We start from the raw sequence: 22,194 nt of genomic DNA, 5'->3' as shown, positions 1-22,194 counted from the left end.
ACTGCTGCTGTTGCTGCCATTACTACCTCGACGATCCTACCTCCGTTACCTCACAGCGTAGTTTCTCTGTACCTGGAAGATGACTGGACAAATCGCTCGTCCTCACGTTTCGCTCCGCATCTCGACGTCGGCCGTGTATCGATCCAATCGGCCGTGGTGGGTATTTGTGTTAAATATCAATGACAACGATGAAACAATTAAGTATCGTAACTATTTAAGCCCTTATTAATTTAATATAATGTATGAGCGATTCAGAGTAATATTCATTACACATATTTTCCTCATTTAAGAAAATTATTAGAAACAGATGACGGATATATTCTAAATAACTTCTGAACTAGATACTTATCGCGTTTCATTACACAATTCGTTTGTATTGCTCTAATTAAAAGAATATATGTATAGACAATAACAACATGCAATGTCCATGCACTTGAACATAGCCTTTTCCTAATGACCCACTAAATATGAGACGCACAAAAATAGTAGAAATAATAATCTATATTCATATGAAGAGAGATAATTTATATTTCTTATTCGAAACACGCGATATACACTTTTCCTTATAAAAAAAACCGCTATATTCGGACAAGACTTTCGACAAGATTGAGAAAGTGAAACAAGCTCGAGTTGATAGCCGATATACAAGTTCATCGAGCGAGCAATGCAACCACTATGCTCTTCATTTACGAATCCTTGCAGATTGCGTCGAAGTTTCCTTTGCGTTGCCGCGTTCGCGTGTGCTAAGAGGGATCAAGATCGAAGGATCTTGCCAGAAACGCGAGGTCAAGTAAGCATAAGTGCTTGGAGTTTAAACAGCCGACAGAGCGCTCGCTAATTGTCTGATGAAATCGATTCTGACTCCTTAATTAATGCATTTACAGTAATAATAAAATTTCATGATACAATATTTATTCAAAAAATACATTATACGCTACACGTAACTGCGTTACATTATTGTATATATAGTTATGTAATCACAGCGTCGCTAATAAAAGTCGGTTCATTAGCTCAAAGGGGGGAAGGGCAGCTTCCTAACTCGCGGGAAACATCGGGTCGCGTCGAAAAACAGGTTTCAAATCTATTGCCGATCGCGCGAGTGCCGCTACGCGGACTTCTCTTCGCGTTGATTAAGTAATTATCGCAAATTGGGTTGAGCGCGGGCGCTCGCTATATACAGCATAATATTAATTAGCATTCAATTAATTACAGTTAATCGATTCGCCGCCGGCTCGCGCCGGGTCCCTTGCGTTATCTCGAGCGATACCGATCTCTATGACACTATCTCGCGAACAGCTTATGGTACTTTTATCTCGTCGACAAAAAAATTTTTCGCGACTGTTCTCTTTTTTCCTCTCCTTTTCTCTCTTTCTTTCTCTTTCTCTATTTATCTTTCTCTCCCTTCCTCCCTTCTCCCTCCCCTTTTTTTCCTTTTCTCATAACGAACGCGCCAGATTCCACGGATACTTACGCGGCATACTAAGCGCTAATGACGGCGTAAATGTTACCAATGTATCGCACGATATTCGATCGCCCCGTCGAAACCCATAAATTAAGACGCGGTAACGGGAGACGGTTTAGCTGGCGTAACCGGAGATTTTGCGGTGCACGTTACGCGTCCGAATCAGGCGGCAGCCAATGGTTCATTTTATGACGTCTAAAACATATATTTGTGCTCAAAGAGGCGTGACCTGCTTAACAAAAATGGATTTTGCAAGCAAAGTTAAAATGTCGCTCGTTATTTTTAAAAGTATTCTGGACTGTCTTGATAAGTCTCATCGATTATAATCAAGAAAAAGATTATTAGTTTTATTATATGCAAAAGACGTCCGACTAAATTTTAGTAGAGAAAAAATTATCCATGTTTATGCTTACAGCAGTGGCTTACATTACATACTTTTTTAGACAATTAGATTTGTGTTTCTGTTTCTGTATAATAAAAAATATTTTTTTAACCGTTTGTAAAAATACATTAAAAACTCTTAACTTTATCGTGTTCATTTCTCTCTTCTATATTGTAGTTCATAAAATTCTATGAATAACAATATAAAACAGCATATATAATATTAATTTAACTTGCTGATACATTCGTGACTTAAAATATCTTCATAAAATCACGTTTCAGTTTTCAACAAATAGTATCGCGTTACCCAACAAAAGAAGTTGACGAACGAACACTTTACGTACATCTAATATCACTATGTAATAGCGGGTGACAAACCGCCACAAAGAAACCAACTGAAATTTAACTTTATCACAGGCCAGCCCGCCCGCCGTACGTCCGCCATACTCCGGCATACGTCAAACCATGGCCGTGCAAGCTAGACGGAATAGTGTGGCTGCCACATTTAGTATATTTTTACACCGTGGCCACGCTCTCGTTGCGCAGCGATGTCCCCTCGACCCTCTTTCTTTCTCTCTATCTCCTTCCCTCTCGTTTCCACCCCCTTCGCCGGCGCCTCTCTCCCTTTCCCTCCCGCGTGTGTACCAGGTAATTGGGTGTGAAATGAAATCTAACGAAAACCCTTTTAGGCGTGTGCACAGTCGCTCGACTGTCGGCAGAGTAGCCCAGCCCCCTCCTCCGCTCGCACCATCCTTCCGCCCCCGCCCCCGTTCTCGATACTGCACACCTACGCTTTTCCTCCTGTTCTCCATCCGCTACCAGTAGCGGATAGACGTCCTGTGTATATCACGATCGCAGCCAGGTGAGTGTACCACGTCAGAGGGTGTAGCGCAGTGGCGGCGGGGGGAGAATATAAACGTTGAGAGAGGAAGAGAGAAAGACAGAAAGGTAGAAAAAGAAAGGGAGAGAGAAAGGGAGAAAGAGAGGGGAAGAGGAAAAGGGAGAGAGAGAGAGAGAGAGCACAGGCGGTTCACGATCAAATAGTTTCCATTTTTTGTCAGCACCGACACCCGCCCTTTCTCATCTACCCGTGCCGCCGCCGCTGCCGCCGGAGCAACAGAATATTACGGGACGATGGTTAAACTCCTCTCTCGCGCCCATCTCTCTACTGGCGACCGCCGCATCACCTCCTTTCCCCCCTCCCCCGTATCCCTCTCTTTGTCCGTACTTCTCTTTCACTGTCTATTCGCGTAATACGTACCGTTCTTGCTGGGCTCCTGCACGACGCGATGCGATGCAACGCGACGCGACGGACGGACGCGGCAAAGTCGAGCTACGTGAAACGCATCCCGAAACCAGCAATGCCACCGGATTAACTCTTGTCGTCGGCAACGACCAACGCCAGGAAGTTACACCGAGACCGTGTAAGAACGCACCGGCAAATATCATGACCGCAACGGCGACCTACTCTCCGTTTTCTCGAACGAAACGCGACAGAGGAAAACATAAGCGGAGACAAAGGAATCGCGTCGGAGTTGCGGTGTTTCATTCGCCGCACGGTTTCGCGTATTTTCTTTCGTCAAAAATTTACATTCGTAATTAATGTATAGAGTTTTCCGCACTTTCTTCCATTCGCGAATTGTTTGAGAAAATAAGCGGATTTTTCTAACATCATAAAACAACAGTGCTCTGTAAAGTTGCAAAATTAATATGTTATTAGGAACACTCGGACATACAGATCTATCGAGTTAAAGAACTCCGCAAATTATTTCTAGATAAGCTTGGTTTTTGATTCTCCTGTCGCTAATTGCTAAATGGTAAGTTCCACCGCTGACATTTTCCTCCCATTTTCCTCAACGAAAAGCACCGTGAATTACTCTCGCCTTATACCTTCGACGCCATTGCCTAAAATAGGTCACTACCGCACATACACATTTTACGCGCGTGCAAGAAACCCGTAAAAGTTTATATGGTGATGCACCGTCAATATATTTCACTATTTTTGGAAAAATCTCCGATAAACCTTGTATATATGCGCGACAAAAATGATGCCTGTAAAGCACAAAGATAGCTCTATTCTATCCCAGCCATTACTATTGCTATAATTACTATAATTGTACACTTTTCGCCTATAAAATTCATAACTATCAATCTTGAACATTAAAATGTCTCAATTTTGGAATTCGATATACAATTGCGTATAAAATGATAAAGTTTATTTAAAAAATTTTCTAAATTATATATTTTATCAAAAATGTTACAAGAGCTTAAAAAGCTTTACGAAATGCTTAGCACGTAATCAGGACTCTGTACGATAGCGCTTAAAAATATAAGAACAAATCACATCTTCCAAGTTTGACATTCCGAGGCACAGAAAGAAATATGTCACGTTACAATAATGCTTGTCGTGAAAAGAATTGATTCTCGATAAAGTGAACTTTTATCCTGTTAACGTCACATTTATGTCGTAAAGAATATTGAAAGACCTCGCGCGAGAACGGGACAAGAAGCATCGAAAACGCCGGACGGGACACGAGCGCGAGTTTTATGCGTGGCGAACACAATCGACCCGCAATGATTTTTAACGCAATCGTGAACATGTCTTGAACGGTAAAAGGGAAGCCGAGAGCGGACGGAGAGCGAGACCCCTAGTCAACCTGGGTTTGCTTTATTGGCTCGTAAACGACGAGCCACGTCGAAGAGGAAGTCAGCAGCCCTTCTGGCCGCACGTGTACAGATACGCGTTTACACGTATTTGTTTGCGGCTCTCCAATTACGTTCGGGTTTCATGAGACGCACGTAAGAATGAGCACGTTGCATAATCCACCGGTGGGACGGACGAAGCGAGCGCAAGTGGGACATGAATCATTGCGAGTGGAGTGCTTCGTTCATCCAGAAGCTAAATCTCCCGTTAAATTTCAGCGACTATACGGACGCGTCTATAAATTTGCATAACGATCGCTGTCACCTACGTCGTTCGCATTGCTCGAGTATGTAAGCGGAGACTACTGTAGCCCGTTTACGTTTTCAATCGAGCAGTTTGAACATACGGATTAAGCTACAAATCATTTTCGTATGCTATTAGATATAAGTAATAATTTTCATATTATCATTTAGATATTATCATTATATCGTTAATTATATAATTATTATGCAACTAATATCGTGAGTTTAAGGCAAGCGTTTCTTTTTACGATCAGAAACGTAACACAAAACCCAACACAAAATATTCCAAATATCAATTTTTTCATAAATGAGAAGCATTGCGAGAACTCTATTGGGAAAAAAGGTGAGATAACGAAAAGTAAGTTGCCAATCGTCACGCGACGCGCAGCCTTCTTTTAATAACTCTCGGACGTGCAAAATTAAAAATAAAATTGTTCTTGTCGCAAGATGAGTACTTACTCTTGTCAAATAATGTTTTTCGGATTGCAATATACTTTATGCAATACTTTCTTTATATGAAACTTTTAGAAAAAGAATTTAAAATAAAATGTTGGGGCAAGATAGGTAATGAATGATTTTTATTGCTTCAGATTTCATTTGGGATAGCTATTATAGGAAAGTTTCTAAAAGTAAATAAAAAGAAAGTTATATAAGCTGCATATGTAACATTTAATTGCTAGTTTAGATACTCTAAATGTGAAACTTCGTAAATTGATGATTAAAAAGAAGAAATACAATTTAAGAAACATCGATTTGTAGCACGATCATCAAGAGATCACCGCTCCAGGGTGCTATCCTAAATGCTAGACGTAACGTAACGCGATGCGGGAAACGTCCGTGTTGTACCAACAGATGCTGCGAGCATGCATAAGCGCGTCCGAGAGTGAGGATCCCAGGCTACCACCTCCCAGTCTCGCGACGCGACGCCACGTGTGTGTACACGTTGTGTATCTTGCCAGGAGTGAGCTTTGTGAGATGGGCGATGGGGCGAGATGGGCGTGCACATGGGGGGCTACCGGTCTTGTCCGCAGGGCCGGACAACCAGCCATTATCCGTAACCCAGGGAGCACAGGTGTGTGAGAAGTGACGGTCGCCGATCGGACTCGCCTTCTCGTGCATCCCTCGATTGGGATCTAGACGGTCATCGCCGGCAATCTTAGGATCAGAAAATATGCAATAAGCTGCAATTGGATACTTATAGCGCGGCGTTTGTGGGTTTCGCGTGATATCGTTTTGCGCGTCATCTTGCAATCGTTAACGATGAGAATGGTATAATTAAAATGTTACGTCTCGCTTAAGACAATTTTTTGTTATTAAAGAAACATTACATACATACACAAGTGAACCCTGAATTTGTCCGCTGATTCTTGAAAATAAACATTGCCGCATAGATACCATCTTCTTTGTTCTCCTTAGAAAGCAGTTCTCTTATAAGAGAAATTAGAATGTCGCGCAACAAATAATTACTATAATTAGTATTGTTAGGTAGTAACACAATAACTTATTAACTTTCTGGTAAAAATTAAGCTTTTTGTTTAAGTCACAATTTGATCGCAACAAGAGAAAAGAGACAAACAGAGAGGAAGAGCGAGATGATTGAATAACTATTTTCAATAAGCTTTCGAAACGACATTTCTATCCATTAATCTTACACTTCACTTTGTTCCATATAAGGTAATACAGAATTTATCGTGGCTAAGTTTTAGTCTCCTCGATACTCCTTCTTTTTCCTTCCTCTCGCTTTCTCGCTCCTGTCGTTTCCCGCCACCTTTCGTTTCTCTTTCACGGTCCCGTGGCGATTTCCAAGAGCGAGCGCGAATGAGATGGAAGGCAGGCAAAAGGCGCGCGAGGAGAGCTTTCGGGGAACGTGGAGAAACGGATGCGATTACCGAGTGCAGAAACGCGTATAACCATAGGTGGTATAGGCGCAATGCGGAAGCGGCGGCGGTGGCGGCGGCCACGGCAATCGGAGGTGCACCGTTACACATGCACGTACAAATATATTTCGGATTTTAGATGATACGCGGGCGACGACGATACGTCGTGTCGCTGCTAAGCAAGCGGAAACACGAGAGGGATCACACGAACGCCGTTGTCGCTTCGCGGTAAGGATTAAATCAGTGAAATCGTTACGTCACGATCGCGCGACATATATGTAATAGTGAGCATGTATATTTCCGAAAGTATGACGCAATGGGCAACCGAGACTCTGAAATCGGATTACAACTCGTAGATGAATTCTTTCGTCAGATTATTGCTCGCGTTCGTTCAGACCGCTTTCGGAAACGTTTACGCGTAACGTTGTTTCGAAGTAACGAGCGAAATGTCAGATTCTCTCCTGTCACTCTATGAAAACCCACTTTGAGCATTTCAGCGTAACGAGCATTTAAACAGAGAAGCGCCAAGCGTAATGCAATTCTCTCGTTCTGGGTCCGCGTCGCGTCGCGTCAAAGCTCCATGTCGGAGACGTGCGTTTCGTTTTCATTATTTGTCGCGTTGTCTGAAGCTATCGATTTTATCGTTCATCCCGTGGCTGTTTATACACGCTGCTATCAATAATGGGAACCCCGGTTCGACCAATCGCCGACTGCGGAGGACCTATTTCTGAATCGTCCCAATCGCTGAGCGCGACGAACCGGTGGCGGTGGATGGCGGATTTAATGACGATCGGCGGCGGAGGCTGATTGCCGAATCATCGCGCGAAGATTAACGCGGCGGTCCGACCCAATTAATACGGCCGAAAACGAGGTTACGTGCTAAACGACAGCGAGATAAATATCCGGCGAGTCAATTCGGACGACCGATTGAATTAGTATTTGGTATTTTTGTTTGCAATTTGTTTGGAATGATAAGGTAGGGAGGACCCAAATTTCGTCCCCTAGTCACTTTTTTGTACCTGGAGACGGTTTTAAATGATGTAAAAGCAAAAATTTGACATTACCTTCGTTAAATATCCCTTTACCTAGAAGCCCAATCGCCTGTATAATCAATTGTTAGTACCCCAAAAAATTAATTTCAAAAGTATCTACTCTCGGCGAAACCAAAAAAAGGGTGGCCAATTTCATCCCCATACTAAATTCCGAAAAAAATGAAGTATATCTAATAATTACAATTTGTTTTTTTAATTTTCAACTTTATTCATATTATTTACTAAAAGTCATTACAAAAGTGAACATAATTAGTTCATGGTAGTGGATTAATACAAAATTGTATACTTATAAAAAAATAAAAACGTGAATTTAGCAAAACTCAGAAAAAATATAACTTTAATTGAAAAAAACATTAATAATATTATTATTATTTTTAAGATGAGCATTTAGCCTTCCAAGCAAGTATCACAAATAAATTTCACTTATTGAATCTTTTCTTTGTAGAATTGATAATATTTTGAGTGCGCTGCTTCTCTTTTATTTTCACAAATTGTCCCTTAATTTTGCCCACATTACTCCTCACTTTATGTTTCTTATCACTCATTATTATTATAAAATCTCTCTTTAATAAAAAGAAAATGTCACAATATTTTTTGATTAATGAAATTGACACTTACATTGACACTTTTGTTATCAACTTCACATTTTACAATATTAACGGCGCCCTGAAAAGCGCAGCGTTGTCATATCGTTCTGACAGTAAAATTTACCGAAAAATGAAAAAATTTCTAAATACACATAATATTTTCATTTTTTTCTTATAATTAAACATAATAATCAATTATAACTTGATTTTATATAAGTTTAACGCAATATACAAGAGTTTGCTGAGGCCCTGCTTAAGCGCCTACAAAATACGCTCCTCCGTGAAAGGAATACCTTAATCAACAAATTTAGTTATAAAATAATAATAAAATTTCGAAAAAATTTTTCAATTCGAAGCATCAACTAAGGATGCCGCCAAAAAAAATAGGCCGAGGGATTTTTGCAGGTGCGACACCCGAATTTGCGCCGAAGGCACAAAGTGCAAATGCGTCGGCAAGAATTTAATATGCAAAAAAGGGTGTTGGTGCCTGAAATACCAACATAAATGCAAAAATGTAAGGAGTATAATGAGCAACAATACAGTGCTTTTGTTGCCCAGTATACATTAATTATATAATTAATGTTTTTTATTTTAGCCATTACAGAAAACCGAAGTCGCCCAGGCTGCCGCACTCAGTAGTGCGAGCAGCAGCGACACTGATTTGACACACAGCGACACTGAGGAACCAAGATCATCAGATCATCTTATTGAGAATAAGATCAGTTACGATCAGTTACGTGAAAAGGCGGAAGGCCTGACAAATGAAAATCAGGCCTTACGAAGGCTTCTGCAGGAAGCAGAAGAAGCACAAAAAAAGGTTTTGCGTGAAAATTGGGAATTAAAAAAAGAACGGAGAATCTTATTGAACAAAATTCAAGAGTTAAGTGGTAATATAAGGGTAATGTGTCGAGTGCGTCCACCGACACCGAAAGAAACTCTAGAGAATAAAGCGTAAGTAAATGTGTTAAATAATCTCTTTTAATCCCTTGAATAAAAAAGATTATTTTTATTTGTGTATCTAAATGAAAATATTGTTTGTTACAGGTTGTGTAATATAAGCGTAAAAAACGATTGTATCATTGAAGTTAAGAAATCGGATGGATCATCAGATGCAAGGAGCTGTGGAAAGCTACGAGAAACAAAACAAGATTTTTTATTCGATAGAGTATTTGATCGCGATTCTTCACAAGCAGATGTGTTTGAAGAATTATCCCTTTGACGAGGGACGAATTTAGGAACATGAAAGGGGACGAAATTAGGAAAAACCCTCAAACTAATATCGCCACTCCTACCTTCTCAACAAGTTAACCTGACGGCACACAACTCACACACCCTTCTATTGACAACGTACCTAAACCAATGACATGCAGAGAATATAAAAATAACGCTTACATTAGGCATAAAGAACTATTAATAATGACATTGCAAGAACTCACGTTACCAAGAAAACAAAAAATCTTCGTAAAACCAGTACGGAAGCTTTCTCAATATATACTTCATCTTCTATAAATCTGGTATTTATATTATTTGTATAAATACGTAAATAAATAAGCGGTGCTTTAAGCCATTCTTTTATAAATGGATTTAACAAAGTAACATGTTTGGACTCCTGAAACAAATTAATTTACCTAAGCGTTACTTGTCAGTGAAAGAAGAAGGCGAAAGGTCTCAATTCTTCAGTCCAGATATTATCGCAATGTCCGTTCCGCGTCTCACGCAGTTCATTACTGTTAACCGGTGCGCGGCACCCAACTTTTATTTTCGGCGTTATGACGAGCGCAATCACGCCGGCTTGGCGATTCCTTCGAGGAAGGTTGCCGCACAGGTGCAAGCACTTGGCTCGATGGGGGAAGAATAGCAAAGAAGGCGGACGGAAAAGCGTTAGGAAGAAAGAGTGAGAGGGGAGAGGTAGAGACGGAGGTATTTCGTCGGATCGATCGAGGTTTCGAGTTTATTACCGACGCCGGTAGTAAGATAACACCGACGAGAGTGATAAAGAACATCCTCTGCGCTCCCAGAATCGCGGAGTTATGGCGAGCCGTCTAGTCTGACTGAAATTTTCCATTCCGGAGCTCTCTATTCAGGATATGCACTGCGATCTCGGTACGTGACGATTATAATTCAAAATCGTGAAGACAAAATTACATATATTTTTGTATTGTTTTATTTTTAATTTGTAACTTTATTTGTAACTTTATTTGTACTTTTATTTGTAAGTTATTTTATAATAATTTAATGCTAATTACAAAATATGGATTAATGTGGATTATAAAATAACAGTTTAAAGTTCCAGATTAGAATCTTATACTATAATAAGAGAAACGATGTATAATTTTTGTTAAAAATACGAAAAATTGCGTCGCGACAATTGTGTGTGGTGGTTGTACAATTGCAGATTTGCAAAGTTGGAAAATATGCGTTTTGTATGCAGATGTCTGAACGTGTGCGTCGAGACGAGTGGCACAGAAGTGCAACCGTTCAATCTGCAACTGATAGACGATCACGATCGTACCGATGAATTTTTCAAGGAGAATCTGGCTAGTGTTCCAGCAATAATCTCGATCGAGGAAAAACATTCGAGTTTAATCTCATGGAGATTCATTGGTCCATTTGTTGGTCCATGGTTTGTACGACGTTGCCATAATTGCTCAATGTATATATGTGCGACCAATGAGGAGGACGATGATGCTCCAGAACTCATAAATGCTAATCTTGTCTCATCTACCGAGGAAATTGAAAATTTAAAAAGCGATCCAGCGTACAGTATGATATTTGGTGTAATAATTACAAAAATGTTGAAACATCTCGCAAGAAAACAACAACGGCACCAACACGTCAATTTACCCGATGATGTTTACGACGACAGTTAAAACAAGAGATAGAACAACGAAAAATAGCGACAAAGAATGCGATACGTGCGTTTGCCGCGGAGCAATTCAAATTGTTTAAACAATTTCGTGATAGGGACAGTGGGAATCTCGTTAATCCTTTCATGCGCGTCACTAATTAGATGACGAGGCATTTGGCTACCTTAAGAGAGTCATTGCGTCTTATCTTCTAATGATATAAACTATATTACAAAATAACAGTTACTTCTCTTTTTTAAATTTAATTTATATAACGTTTCATGACACGATAATTCAGAAATGCATCATTTTTGAGCTAATTTTCGACTTTTCTCATTGAAGTTTCGTTTGATGTAAGGACAATCGAAGTCGTAAGACGTGCTTATGACTGTTTCCTTAGGGAAGATGATAAGAGAAATGTTCCACAGAACGATAATGACTATAACGGTATTACAGGCTTCGCAATTGACGTTTTATAAAGATGACAAAGATTGTCAATATGCGTTTCGCGTGTCTTTGTAATCACTGTCAGAAGAATTGATTATCTTGAAAATCCGCTATATATAATAACTCTCATGCAAAATCAAAAATAAAATTGTTCTTGTCGTAAGATAAGTACTCTCGTCAAATAATGTTTTTTAAATTCTTCGGATTGCAATTTACTTTAGGCAATACCTTCTTTATATAAAATTCTTAGAAAAAAATTAAAATAAAATGTTGGGGCAAGATTTAGGTAGGTAATGAATGATTTTTATTGCTTCAGATTTCATTTGGGATAGCTAGGAAAGTTTCTAAAACAATTATCATCCGACCGATATCGTGAGTTTAAGAAGGCAAGCGTTTTTTTGTTTACGATCAGAAACCTAACCTAAAATATTCCAAATATCAATTTTTTTTATAAATGTAAGCATAAATGTTGCGAGAACTCTATTGGGAAAAAGGTGAAATACGAAAAGTTAAGTTGCCAATCGTCACGCGACGCGCAGCCTTCTTTCTTATCGAGCATAAGAACGTTCCTGGATCTTTGCCTCAGAGATCGCGCGTCCGTGAAATTCCACCGTTTTTGTCAATTTTGTCGTATCGAGAGTGGCAGCATCCGGTAAGTATTTCGAGGCCGAATTTCACCATTTTTCGCTATCGTGTGTCGCGTTCGAATTCACCGCGAAAAAAATCGAATTATAGTCGGCATCTCTCGGTATAACCGTCCTATTACTTGACGGAAATGACAAGAATATACGTATAACGATATTCATAACGATCATAACACGTATTTTACATTTTCCTATTTTGACAATCAACAACGAAATGATACGAAAGAAAATGGTTTCAAACATTTATTTCCAGTAATCATTACTTGATCATGTTCAAATGTCATTAGAAAATGTCTGAACGACATTAAGTTGCTCTCAATCGTCGGACACCCACGCGACTGTTAACTAGTTCAGAGTAGATTTCTCAGAACATATCGATTCATGTACAATGTAGGGTTAACGTTTGCACGCACCACGGATACTCTTATTAAGAAATTATCGATCTCTACACTGACAGATGGCCTCATGTTTTTCATTTGAAAATTTCTCCGCACAACCAACTAAACTCATTTTCAATAATTTTATAGTATTAATATTCAAAAGAATTATTTATTCAATAACATTTTGCGTTAGTAATTTTTTTCATTCTTAAACATTTTTTTCAACACTTTGGAAATTACTTTAAACAGTTCAAACAAATTTTAACAAAAGAAACCTAATTTATAAGAAATTGTAACCGAAGTTACAAAAACTTTTTTTGTATAATATTTGAAATGGAGTTTTTCGCGATATAATATTTAAAAATAAAAATTGTAAAATATAATTAAATATTTACATATTTACTTAATTATTTAACACGAGAAAAAAAAATGATTTGACGATAAACTATTTCTCTGGAAATCTTCTCAGCCGCCTAACGTTGCTATCGCGATAAATCGGAAAATCTCTTATGGTTGAGAAAATGGTTTCAACGATATCAGCTTTTGAAAACAAGAAAAAAGGAGAATGAGAGCAGGCATATGACCGGTCGAAGTTCCGTGGCATTCGTGATACAATTCCGCGCAACTTTGTGACCCAACTTTTATTCTCGACGAAGTTCACCTTCGTTTTGCCGTTTGCTAGAAAGAAACAGGTGAGACCGAGAAGAGGGAGGAAGAAAACGTCTTGAAAACTGTGCAATAGATCTCACTATATAAAATTAATTCTTTTAATTGAAATTCTCACATCAAAAGTTTTTTTCCCAATTTACTCTTAAATAATTTAAAGCCTGGAAATTGCGTGCGTGACGCGTAAAGAACATTCTGTACGCGCAACTTTGTAACTATCTGTCTCGTATCTTTGGCGAAGATTATCCGGCGAGATTCGTATTGCATAACGCGCGAAGGGGGAGGGACACCGAGACCGATGGAAGAGGCGAGATAGGGTCCGCCGCAGGAGAAACGGCGGGCCCGAACAGAACCCTGGTATTTCTGAAATCGGCATGCCTATATAATGAGCGTACAACGCGCATGGCGAGTGAACGCGTATGCGCGGCGTGCCATGGCGCGAAGTTAATACAGGTGCATTCTTCTTCTTCTCTCACTCTCCGCGTCTCTCTCTCTCCGCCACTCTCGCGCGTCGTTCTCCCGCTTCTTCTTGCCTCACAATAAGGAAGCAGTGGCGCGGGTCGACCTTCAAAGATTGCCGGTGTTGGGCAGCCCATGATAATTATCATCGCGCGCGCGCGCGCGGGCACGAGCGAGCACGACTGGCGCGCACGTTGATCCTCAACTGCAAGTCTCGCTGGTGCAGGCCTCTCTTTTTCTCAGGAGCACGGTAATGTCGATTTAAACCGAGTTTTCGCGATACGTGCACTTCGCTACTTGCGAACTTTCAACTCACGAACTTTCGCAAAAACTTTCGTGCGAAACTAACTGCAATCTGTCAGCGCCAATCCCGTACGCGTTGTCCCCCTTACGTAACGCAAAACAATTTAACTGCTGGAATGATGCTAGTCTTCATTTAAATAAATAAAATTTCATTGCACAAAGATTTCTTAGCACTAATTGCTCAAGTTAATTAATGTACATTTACTTTAGAATATTTCACAATCACGATTTGATTGAGGCACAAAGTCACTCTGAGAAATCACATTTAGAAAGTATAAAATTTAAAGATGTGCATATTTCTCTATTCTTTGCTCCGTTTAGATAAAGTAACGTGAGGATACATTGCCAGAAGACCACTTTTATTATGAACTTGCCGCTCGCGCCAAGAACACAGCGTTGCAAAGACGGTTACGGTTCGCAACGCATACGTTCTCACATGCGAATGCACACACCGGTGCAGCGTGCGCCCAACGCCGACGGCTCTCGCCGCACGTAGAGTCGCGCTGCACCGGCGGCGTCGCGATCCGAATCGAAGATTCGCCGAAACATCCGTTAGATTGGATCCGCGCGATCTCGGAACGGTATTCTGGCTGGCATGCTCATTTGCATTAATCGCGTCCGATTTATCTTGCCCGACGCGAATTAAGCGGCTTCCGATATTCACTTTAAATAAATAAAACTCGGACTGCGCCACGCCGCGAGCGCGAGTTCGGAGAAGTAAACGAACGAAATGCCAGTACGTACGATCTAAACGTATATCTTGTGCACGGAAATTTAAAATAAATATTAAACGTATCAGATACGTAATCGAATAAACTGAAAAGAACCCTTATACTCTTTTTCTCTAGTGTTAAACTTGCGCGTATCGGTGAAATAGAGTGAAATAAAGATTCCAGTGTTATTTTTACACAATATAAATCCTTGTATGCGACGGAATCGCGCAATGTTCGCTCGGCGAGCGAAGACGCGTCAAAGGATTAAAATCGAGCCGCCAAATATTACAGGCAGCGCGTAGTTGAGAAAGGTCGAGGAGCCTTCGGGAATCTCGAGCACAGAGAAGCGGCGGCCAGTCCACCGTTGCAATTTCGTCCGGGATTTACTGGCGGGCGCCGAGGTATTACTTTTCGCGGAGGAAATTCCACAGTGTAACGTCGCTCCTGACGTGCATACCGTAATGATCGTCTCGGTTTTTGCACGAACGGAGAATCTAAGCCGGTGTCGATGGTATACGACACCGCGCGCCGAGTTTTCTCGGCTCCTCTCGCGCAGCAACTCTTTACCAACCGTTAAATCGTTTACAACCTTCGTACCTTGTAAACGAAGACTGCCGGTGCGCGGCTTAACCGACTCTGTTGCGCGTCTCTTCTCTTTGCTAATGACGAACGGCCGAGAGAAAGAGGGAGAGAGAGACGATATTCCACGCTATCTGTATCTACCAAAGGATCCGCGGAATCACAGAAATTACGGTTGCTGTGATTCGCGCGTTCTAAACCGCTCGCCTTGGAATTTAACACATTGTATACCATGCGAATTGCTAGTGATTGCGCGTTACGATATTTATAGTCGTATTGACGTAGTAAAAAAGAGATTAAAAGAAAATACAAAGAAATATACTATAAAATATTGGAAACAATAATTACAATCCGAACATTTAACGTATTAATGAATATTTCGACAATTAAATACAAGAGCAACAGAGAGCTCAATAAAATTAATCTAATTTAGAAGTTTCAATACGCTGAAGTAATAGGTATATTAATTAATATGTTAAATAAGCGTTAAATACTATTTCCCCGATATCCCATATAATCAATTTACAGGTTTACGGTTTATGGTTTCATCATTTCCGCTCGTGACAGCGGAAGTCAATCCGGATCTATCGCGTGAAGTTAGCAGAAGGTGGCTGCGGACCTCGGTTGCTAAGTCCGAAGAATTACGGTCTTCCTGCACTTCGCGAACGATGCGTATCTACTTCGCCCATCTTATAATTTCCAGGGAGGCTAATTGCTCACGCACTGCGAAATAACGCGGATACGTGGGAGGAAGTTAGTTCGAAGCATCGGCTCGAAATTAATTTTTCAAGATAATGGACTTCATACATAGACACGTACACACACGCATCACGCATCACGTCCGCGATGCGCATAATTACGACAAGGGGCAGCTGCAATACACTTGTCTTGGCAAAAATTATACGTTTACCCGATAATTGTCGAAAAGGTCTCTAATTACTTTCGGTTGGTGTACAGCGCAGCGGCGTTTGATCCATTTAATTACGAGTTGCGCATATATCTTCTTATTATTCATTCCGCAATGAGTCCCGCGACGGAAATCGCTCACCTCGTTACGCCTCGCGTGTTCCGCTTTATTTGCCGAAAATTTAATTTGTTGCTTCAAAAATACTTAATCCTGTCAATATCGTCAACCGTCGCAACTCTTCCTTAATAATCTTTCAGCGCGAGCTGCGTCCCAGATTTTAGATAAATTTGCCACTATTACTATTTCTACTACTACTACTACTACTACTACTACTAAGTTCTACTAGCATTATTAGTATAGAACACACAAACGGATTCCGTTCTCGTCCGGCCAAGATGCATTGCGCGCATCTGCGAAACTACCGACAGACAGATATTGGCATTTGAGAATCCGCCACGAGAGCCGTGCACGGAGGACAGGAAAGGAGGGAAATAATTATTCCATGACCGAGTGCGCGTATCGAACGCGAGCCGAGGTCGCGAGGCGGTTATCAGGCCACAGGTCCAATCAATTACAATGTTGTGCAAAATGTAGCCTACCTGCGGACGCGGATGGCGACGGGTCGGCACATCAGCGCAACTCTATCGGAAATCAATGAAATTCGCCAAAAACTCCTGCTTTATTGATACCCAGCGGTTTAAATAGCACCGTCGCTGCCTCTTCGTCGAGCGCTGACACGGCAAATACCGTCGAGAGAAACGCTTCGTCTTCAAACGCGTTAATTCTTATATTACCAAAATAAAAATGATACAACGATTTACGTTGTTACACAACGCGAGACTCTAATATAAAAATAATTGATAAAACTTAGGTAAAGAAGAACAAATATTTAACTGTAAAAAAGAAAACATTGACGTATGAATATTTTTCAACATACTTTGGAACTTCTAAAATGTTCTTAGTGTTTTTGTAATTAAAAAATCTAAATAACGCGATGCTTATGTATATTATTTGACGCAATCGATCAGGATTATTAAATGTAAAAAGCTGTTAGGATCAGATGTAAAAGATGTTTCGCAATCGTAAATTGAAATAAATAGAAACCGAACACATATTGGATAAATATACAAGCGAGAGAATCGTCCTTACGACGTGACGAATACCGTAGGAACCACGACGTGAACAATATTACAATTTTTTTTCGCAAGTTGTCCAACGTCTTTGTTCTCGTAGGGATTTTCAGCCAAATGACAGCCGAGGGAAAAGGAAGAGTTCCGGCCGGCGCGGTGCACGCTTCGGCGAGCTTCTTCCTCGCCGTGTCCGCTCATTGGACAACGACGCTGGCGCGCAACGAAATTCAGCAGAAAACCGTGCACCGGTCCGCGCGAATCCCCATTTTTTGCCACAGAGACCGAAAGAGCGATAGAGCGAGAAAAAGAGAGAAAGAGAGAGGAGGCGTGCCACGCTCTGACCGCGGAAAATAATCCAAAATAAGTCGCCGGCATCGATCGGTGGCGGCCAGAAAGAAGGAGAAGTCAGCCACGCGGTAGCGTGTGTTTTGCAGTGCACGCTAACCACGCGCTTATAAGCGTTGGATGTGCACGCTGATGTTTTCCGCCATCCACCCTCTAAACGGTACTCTCCCTCCCCTCCCCCTGTTCCGCTTTCCATCCCGCACCGTTTTCCTTGTCTCTTTTCACACCCTCTCGACGAACCTCGCAGCTTTCCTCTCTCCCTCTCTCTCTTTCTTCCTTCCTTTCGTCCTGTCCCGCTTTTGTATTTCGTTTATCAGGCTTAACATGCGACTTTACCTACCACTTTGCCCGGCGGGAGGCGTTCGTACCGCGAATAAGGATTACGACGAAAATAAATGGTTGCTAATCATACGAGATAAGGCCCGCGTCACAACAATGATCGCACTTTAATTAGCATCGTAATAATGCTCACGCATAAGTAAAGAAAAAACATACGAGATATAATAAACGTGTATAAGAACAAAAGTCTCCAATTCCTCTTAAGATTTAAAACTGTGGAATTATATTGCATATTTTTTATCATTTTCAAATAAAAATATATAGCAATATAACGTAGTTAATACACTTGCTATAATTTTTAAAAAAATTCAAGCAAATTTCAATTTTCTAAAAACAAATCTAGAAAAAATAAAGAATATAAGTTTGGACAGTTTACTATCCTCTTATGGAATGCATTTTGTTTGGTGCGTGTGGACAAAAACAGTCCCACGTCGCGCATATAAAATGAAGTCAACGTCCGTTATTCTCCGTTAGCACGATTCACATAATCTGTTTCAATGAATTTGGCGTTAAAGAATGCACGGGCAGCACGGGTTGGTTGTTTCGAAAGCACGCACCGGGGGACTTTGTGCCGGCTGTTAAAAGCGGATCCCGCTTTTACCTCGTAATCGTAACACGTTCCCCCTCTCGCCGTCGCTGTCATCCGCCCGCGAGCATCGAAACGAGTAATCGTACTATTTCGTGGAGAGCACGACCGGTCAAAGTACGTAATTCGCTTACCCGCCACCGACCCGGGGCCGGCACACTGGAGAACGGGGTGTGCATTAAAAATTAACGAACTGTAAAGCGGCGTACCGCGCGCCGCGCCGAGTTTGAGCGAGCATGAGCGACGCGCACGTTCATCGCGAGGGAGAAAAAAAACATTGAAAAAGAAGACGAAAGAAGAAGAAGAAGAATCGCAACGACCGATTCGACGTGACGGACGGGCGCTCGCGAGAATCTATCTAGCCTTATCGCGATCATTGGAACCGAATAAAACAATAATCGCCCACTCAGTCGGCGATCGTAAAGGTCTCCGACGGACGTGCTGCACCGCGTCGTACCTTCGTTTTTTTTTCCTTCCGACCGACGCGACGACGTGCCTGGCGATTGCATGCGCGCGAACGAGATCAGCCGCATGTAAATTTGATGATCGCAGATGAAAAACGAGCGCCCGGCGCGGCGCGCGAAGAGTGACAAATATGCCAGTCACCATCTGTCTTGGCCCGATAGAATTAACGCCGGGGCATACCTCTGGGAAATCTAGCCTGGCAAATAGGGGAGACGGGGGAGGCGCCTAACGCAGACGTAAATTACGCGGTTCCTTAAAAGACACAGCATAAATCACGCTAACGGGGCATCAATTCCGAGCGTGGGCGCGCGCGTGCGAACGCGCAAAAAGTCACCGCGCGGAACGAACTATACGTTACAATTAAACCCGTGGAGAGAATCCCGGGATAGTCCCCGGCAATTAATAATCCGGCCGGACACTTAATCACCATTTACCATGACAAATGTGCGGTGAAATGCATCCGCGCTCTTTCCACGAGGTGCAAGGACGCGCGCAAGGCGCGTTCGTTGCAGATATCGTAAGATGAGAAACCGTCAGATAATAAAAAAAAAGCTTTAGGATTTGTACCGATATTTTCGTCCGGTCCGGATCCCTGGTTAAAAGTAGAATGCATAACTGAAATTTTAAACCGTTAGCCGCAAAATGACGGGTTTGGTCGGGCGGTGTTTGAAGGATTATGCGTGTACAAAATTACAACAAATGCTGGCGATTTTTGTAAAAAATCGTGAACGAAGGTAAAACAGAGTTATGGAATTTGAGGCTCGCTGTGCGCAGTCGGAGAATGCAGCAACATGCGGTTGCTTCTACCAGCGGCGATCACGATGCTCTCCCGACGATCAGCTCGAAAGTTCATACCAGCGATATACTAATGACGTGGGAAATACGCTGGAAGAAGCCAATACTTATCTCCCGACCTGGCGTTTTCTCGCTTCTCGCGTTCGTACGCTCTTGCGTGTGATAAATGCAGGCCCGTAGGCATGGTCCTGTCTCAATGTATTGCGCAACGTCTCCGACCCGTATATCTTTTCACGCACTCGCAATGGAGAGCCGCCCTCTTTCGCGAGTCAGAATTGCGAAGAGTCCGTGTTAGATTCTACGAGGCAATGATCTCGACGAAAAGTGGAAGCAACGATGGTATTTCTAAAGCCTGGGATCCCCAATGAAAGAAATAAATATATAAATATAATGCTATTAATTTTTAGAAATAAATTTCTTAAAGATAAAATTAAATATTTTAATATTTAATTAAAATGAAATATATACGTCTTTATATGTTTAATATTAATTAAATATTTAATATTACCGTACACAGAACGGTTGTTCAAATGCGAATTGTTTCATGTGTTCAAATATTCACGCGCGGGGCAGAAACGGAGAGACGATCGGCGCCGTCATGTTTTGGAGAAACGCATAAATTTAACGCAATGTAGGGATGACGAGAAATTTAGTCGAGGTCCAAGGCTCAATAGTCCTTTCTGACCTTTCCGAAGAGGTTTGCCCGTTCCATATATTGAGATATACGCTCGCCGAATACCCTCATGACGCCATGTGTTTTTACGTTGCACGTCTTCGCTCCCGCCGCCTCTCGGTATTATCCTTCGGCGGGCTTTTGCGCCATGGCTGGAAATTTTGACCGACGCGACGGTTTACGACGGTGTTTTCCTCTTCGCCGGTGGAAAAGTTTTCCGGACCTATAACGCCGGAGCACGCGCACATCTCGGGGAAGAGGCGTCCGGAAAGGGGCGTAAAATGGGAACGCGGTTTCAAGGAGCGACGGGGAGAAGGGTAGACTAGAACGCGGGAGGAGAATGGGTAGTTTAAGGGCGAGCTGAGAGCGTTAGGGTAGGTTGCGGCACGCCGGAATTCGGTCACTATTTTAATATCGATCCGCCCTCCGCGACTTCCCCCCGCCCTATATACCGCCCGTACCCCTCTTACACTCTCTTGGCACACAAGGCACACACGTTCTCGCATGGCATACACGTGTGCACACGGACGCGCGCGCGTGTGACGCGTACATGAGGCTCGCACGTGCGCGACGAGGTGACGCGTAAGGTCGTCCTCGAGCTCACTCGACAAAATCACGGAGTGAGGGGGTAGCACGTGCCACTCCTTGAATTCGTCAAGGATAACCGTACCATCCCTGAACACGTGAAAGCAGAAAAGACGATTCGCGCGATACATGCTCACTTAACTTACAGAATATCAATGAGTTAGTTCTTGTACATGTAATATAGATCGAAGTACAAATCAGGGACCCGGACCGGACCGGACCGGAACCGAAACCGAAAACCGAACCGTACCGTAACCAGTATTTTTGTCGGATTGAAACCGTAAACCGTATGGAAATTTTATAAAGCCTATAAGACCGGAATCGAAACCGGTACCGTTAAAAGTCATTACATCTTCAAAAAAATTAAGACCATCAGAAGATGAAAACATAGAAAACAATAAAGAGAAAGAAATGACATCTACATCAAAATATCATCATTTATTATAATATTATTAATTATTATTATACATATTTTATACGATCCGTATAAATCAAAATAAAAAATAAATAAAACAAAACATGTACTTAATAACAATGACTTAATTAGGATATAAAAAGTGTGCAAGTAGAAACTTGCACATTGCTTCCTCTATGAGGAAGCATTTATTTTTTTCAATGTATAATTTTCAGTATTTATTTGTTTTGGCTTCCTCATAGAGGAAGCTTTGTGTGCGAAGGTTTCTACTTAAACACTTAAAAACTCTAATGAAGCAATGTGCAGGTTTCTACTCGCACACTTAACTCTTTAGGAGCCTGTATACATAATTATGTATACATAATTATGTATACATACATAATTATGTACGTATGTATGTGCACAATTTACTAAAAAATCCATAACTTCAAAACTAATCAACCGAATTTAAATTTTAAATATATGAAATAGGGGTAGAAAAGACTGAGTAATTTAATAGAATTATTAAAAATAGTTAATATTACAGGGGTTACCCATTTCTTTTAAAAAAATGTTTTGGCACGTACATTTTTTTAAAAGAAATCGGTAACCCCCTTAATATTAACAATTTTT

This window comes from Temnothorax curvispinosus, unplaced genomic scaffold, assembly GCF_003070985.1.
Source record: "Temnothorax curvispinosus isolate PA1 unplaced genomic scaffold, ASM307098v1 QBEX01015018.1, whole genome shotgun sequence".
Taxonomy (NCBI): Eukaryota; Metazoa; Arthropoda; class Insecta; order Hymenoptera; family Formicidae; genus Temnothorax; species Temnothorax curvispinosus.
The sequence above is the reverse complement of the archived record's forward strand: the minus strand, read 5'-3'. Positions refer to the sequence as shown.